The sequence below is a fragment of the Mercenaria mercenaria genome, chromosome 7 (assembly GCF_021730395.1).
Source record: "Mercenaria mercenaria strain notata chromosome 7, MADL_Memer_1, whole genome shotgun sequence".
In the NCBI taxonomy this organism is placed as follows: domain Eukaryota; kingdom Metazoa; phylum Mollusca; class Bivalvia; order Venerida; family Veneridae; genus Mercenaria; species Mercenaria mercenaria.
Window position 1 is genome coordinate 66,132,871 of NC_069367.1, and position 5,549 is coordinate 66,138,419.

At 34.3% G+C, this 5,549-nt stretch overlaps 1 long non-coding RNA gene across 1 annotated transcript; it reads left to right on the forward strand.

The window, feature by feature from the left end:
* The first annotated feature begins 713 nt into the window (after window positions 1-713).
* Window positions 714-3,004, forward strand: LOC128558827 (uncharacterized). The gene is made up of 3 exons (XR_008371949.1): window positions 714-794; window positions 1,412-1,664; window positions 2,081-3,004. It is a non-coding gene; the product is annotated as an uncharacterized LOC128558827 (long non-coding RNA).
* Window positions 3,005-5,549: the final 2,545 nt, after the last annotated feature.

The following is a 5,549-nucleotide window of genomic DNA, read 5'->3' on the forward strand; positions in this document are numbered from 1 at the left end:
GATATAACATGTCATGTTAAGGCTTACGATTAGCTCTTTCCAAAGATGCACTGATTATTATTTCCTTTGTCTTGTCCCCAGAGTATGACCTACACTTTAAGGCTAGAATCTGGGTGTTATGCGTGGAACGTCGTCTTATGGGATACATTTGAGCTAAGTAATATAAAAATCCCTTCAATGACGACACTGTTACGGACTTGACAGAAAAAGACACCACTGACCTTTTACCTCCGAGTATGACCTTTGCTTTTGAGTAAAGTTCTATGTGCTTTGTATGACACATTGTCTGATTATAAGAAACATTTCGGCCAAGTAATATTAAAATTCCTTGATCGAGTACAGTAAAGTAATTTGGTTCAGTAATATCCAGGGCGGCCCTTTCCCTACGACTGAACGTGCCAACAAAAGTAAACAAAGTGGCGTGGTTCATAAACATTGTTTATATTAAGTTTTTATCGGAAGTTGGAATAAACGTTTACGTAGACAGATGTTTGGCTGTTCTAACTTTTGAATATGAAGATCTATAGTCGAAAATTTATCATATTGCTTCTTATATGTCTGGATAGGATGACACTCACGTCTTTTAAATCAAATTATTATAAGAAATGTAAGTATAAGAAAACGGGACTTTTAGCGAATCATCGTAGAATCGCTAGCGTAACTCGGGGAATCACAAACTATGAATTGCCGGAAGCCAAATTTGGTTTATACACCAGGGGTGGTATAGTACGTCATCAACAGGTGCGCGCAACACTTCCCGATGCGGCTTTTTTGTATCAAAACATCTCGATTCGGTGAGTAAACTTGCGATTATTACATTGATAACTAATAGATTTGGAAATGACATATAGTCGAAAGTACCCGCACATGCGTCTAGTTTATCATTTACGTTTGCATTTTTCAAGAAAGCCTTCCGTTTAAGAGAACATTCGTGCACAATGCACTTCATGGAAACACTTCCCTATTCACCACATCATATTATGTCGCATAACAAGAGTTTACATGCATTTCTGATAAATCCAAGCATTGGCGGGGTTTCTTTTATGGTAAACCGATGTCAGTGATACCTTGATTAGTCATTAGAATCTAAACTTTCCGAAAAATCAGTAAACTAAAATTTCGCCTTCCCGGTTCACCAACTGAATTGATGTCCTTCCCGGCTCACCAGTTTCCAGCATGACTAACATCGGGCTGGTGCTCATGTAAATGTGATCACACTTGCCTGGAAGTTCTATTAATTGGAATAACTAATTGTTAGAGTGCTTGCACTAGATGGTCCGTAAACTTCATTTAAGCATTTGAAAATAATATTGAAAGAACGAGGCATATCTTGAACATATGTTGTATACTATAAACGTGCATATGTATGATATAATTATGTTCTATCATGTCCTTATATTTGTTATTTTAGGTACATGAAAGATGAAAAAGGAAACAAAACTTCTAGTCTGCATCAATGGAATTGTCATTATATGTTATAAAGGATTGCTGAGTGATCGGCATGCAAGACATTATTGACGTATTATATTTTCCGAAAGCTGTACGACATAATATTTGAGAAGTGGAGAACACCCTCTAACGGAATTACGCCAGACAAGGATTTCAACGCTCAACTAGGTCTCCGTACCAAACTTTGTCACGACTATGTCGGTTGCTGTTTGAAGGTATGGATATTAATAACTGTTTTAATTTCAACAATGTTACAGTAGATAAACCTTAATAAAGGGTATAGTTAGATAGGCACTTCGACACATGATAATATAAATAAAAAGTATTTTGGAAACCATTAGTTAACTTGTTACTCTAATTATTTTTTCATGATAACTATATATGGCGTGTCAAAATAGTCGAGTATGATGGCTTTGATTCCGAACTTGAGTACAAGGCAAGACTCGATGAGACAAATAAGAATATGCATTGATAATTATGCTAAGTAAAGCAAAATTATATAGTTAAATTATTATCATGTGCTATTTTTTAAAGGAGCAACCTTTTGATATATTTTTAAAGGTATAAAGTCGCACTAATGCAGTTTAGTTTTTAATTATATGCTACTATTTAATTTTGTTTAACGTTTCAGGGCCAAGTGATCATCACCATTGCTTGGGAAAAATGAGAAATTACTGTATCGCGCCAACGAAATGTTCTTATTAAGGAGTTTTAGATGTGCGCAGGGAAAGACCAAGAGTGACTGCAACCGAATTATAATTACCACGTAGTAGAATGGGACATCGATTGAATCTACACTAGAAAGCGGTTCAGGATTTAACATTTGACTAATGTTCAGATTTTGCTTGCAAATCTTAGTGCATCCAATTACATGTTAAAAACGTGAGCTTGAACAGTGGTAGAACAATTTTACTTGCAATGCAAATTATTTTGCTTTTCTTAAACTGTTTAGTTGTTAAAAATGTTGTATAAAAAATTATTTAAAATAGGAAATTTTACTGATATTTGATTTATACCCTTACACAGTGGAATCCGTTGTGACATAAACATACGCACATGCACTCTCAAGACAGCAACATCTTCCTTTTTAGCAGCTGATGTTATATATTTACACAAATCAACGAAAGTAGATTTATTACTTGATTGTAGCAATTATAAATTTTATACACACTTATAAATACGAGTATAATGATAACGTTTCCTTAACTTTGGACGTAATTCTTTATAACTCAACATTTAAAAAAAATGAAATTCACCTTTCATTAAGATTGAATATCTGACACATTCTTTCCACATTGTATGCTTTAATTTTCTTCGATCAAGAAGAAGTGTACATCTCTATGTCACATATTCTCAACAACTGGAAATATTCAGACACCACAGAAAGACATGAAGTGGAGATCAACAAAAATCAGAATATAATAAGTCTTGAAACCATTAAACTGGAAAATGTTGAGGTTTTGCGCAACTACACTAATTATAACTCAGAAATTTCGTTAAAAACACACAAAAATTGATAAAGTGGCAATGTAGTATAATCTGTGAACGTTTATTGACCGAAACATAGAGATAACAAGAATATTTACGTTGTTGTATTTTACCCGTTATGAGCATTAGTGTCAACTACATTTCGTACAAAGTTTAATACTGCTGTTGCCTTTCATCAAAATCTGTCGAATGTTATTTAGAAGAAAGGAGAGGCACTGACAAGACTTTGTTACTTCAACACAGACAGACAAAACAAAACATGTTTCATTAAAAATTCACAATTGTTTGGTCACGCAAAATCACATTAAATTCCGTCTACAAAAGCTGTCCAAGGCTAAATATTGTACGGTAGTGGTCACACGTAACAGTGAGCTGTTTTAAACGGTGTCTGCACATAATACCAGTGAGTGAGCCTCAAACAACGACTACTTTTGTGGTCTTCATTTCTGACTTTTTCACAAACATCCACAACAAGCGGGTATTGTTCTTTCTACACTTCTGTTGTTTTTTTTTTTTTGACGTGTCATTTTATTCCCAAAAACTGCATGAATTGCTATATGCAGTTTATGTTCATCTGTCTACGGATATCAAACTGCTGAACCCCAAGTGTTTAGCTTCATAATTTAATTCTGATAAACAGAATATCTCGGGTGTTTCTGTTGTGATCTGAAAAAGAAAGAGTAAATCTGTCATAATATAGCCTTTGAAGGTAAATTAAACACTGTTTTTACTGACATAATCGTTCATTGCTAAATACTAGTTTTGCTGGTATGGCAACCGAAGTACCATGCGTCAAAATAAATTGAAGGGCTACATATAACACGATGCCACACGGGCGGTGAGCCGGGAAGTGCATCGTTTTACCTGGTGAACCGGGAAGGCGAAATTTTATATTACCGATTTCTTTGAAACTATAGATTGCAATAATTAATTAAGGTATCACTGACCTCTGTTTGCCATAAAAGAACACCCGTCAAGGCATTTAGTCATTAGAAATGCATGAAAACTCTTTTTATGCGATGTAATATGGTGTGGTGAATGGGGAAGTGTTTCCATGAAGTGCATTGTGCTCGAATGTTCTCTTAAACGTAAGAATTTCTTGAAAAATGCAAACGTCTGTGATAAACTAGAGACACATGCGGGTACTTTAGACTGTATGTCATTTCCAAATCTATTCGTTACCAATGAAATAATCGCAAGTTTACTCACCGAATCGAGGTGTTTTGACATAAAAAGACGCATCGGGAAGTGTTGCGCGCACCTGTTGATGACGTACTATACCACCCCTGATACACGTACCAGTATTAATTTTACAATTGTGTTTAAAGTAAACTTGCTAATATTGATTTTGTTTCAAGTGAATCAAAACAGAAATCTGGGGGTAACAATGAACATAAATCTAGGGGAACAGTGAGAACAAGTATGTACGAAGTTTTAAACTGTACTGCTGTACGGTTAGTCTAAGAGATCTTTACATTTTGCTTCTCCAATAAACAGTCACTTCGTTTCAATGTCTTTTCAACCATTTTCTTCGACACTATCTTTAATAGAAGTATCAATGTAAAAAAATGCGTTATGGAAAATTGTATGACTATTTGTTTGATCCCAATATCCATAATCAAATTGAATGTAGATTTGACAGTTTAATTTTCCGAATGATACTTATTACAACCGACATTGCTACGCTTTAGCAAAGCTTTCAATCAGTTTTCCGGCCCGCCTGTTGAGCTACTTCCTTGAGATATGATCTTAATGCGCAAATTGATTCTTTTATTATTATGATTTGAAAGGTTCATCAAGTAATCAGTTGTTATAAATCATTGTCTGTTTTCTTACACCCACGATTTCTCTTATATATGCATGAAATGGAAAATGATGAATCAGCTATATTTGTTGACGTTATACAATGACTGTTATAGATGTTGGAAACGTAAAGAAAAGTTTTCAGTTTGTTAATAATTGTTTCACATCTTAACATGAAGGCGTATGCATTTATTTTCTAAGAAGTTATGTTCTTCATTGCAATATGCTTTAAGAGCGGCTGCCAACAAATCCAATCCTGCTCATGAAATTATTTTTAAACCAAAGTACTCCGATTTATATGAGAAAAAACCAAAACAAATCAAACCGTGTGGATTTCGCATAAAATCTTCTATGAATGAAACTGACTTTCAGTTCGATGGTATTAAAGAAAATTCAATTCCAGATACACCACCATGGACCCTTCATACCCCTACAGTTCTTTTTTATTTGAAAACTGCCCTTAGAAAGTCTGAAACAAACCCTGAAATATTCAAATCCAAATATCATGAAATCAAATCAACTTACAAGGCCTATTTTGCTATTTACACAGACTGTTCAAAAGATGAATCAAAGGTTGGCTGTGCTGCTGTCAGCCTCCTTCATCAATCAAAATTACGTCTACCAAATAATGCAACAATATTTTCAGCCGAGGCCAAAGCTATTGATTTAGCTCTAAATTTTATATAAAAAATTGTGAAGAAAAATTTATTATCTTTTCCTACTCGCTTTCTGTTTTACAGTCAATTCATAACCGAAATATGGAAAATCCATTCATTCAAAATATTCTTCTCAGGTTTCATGAACTATCT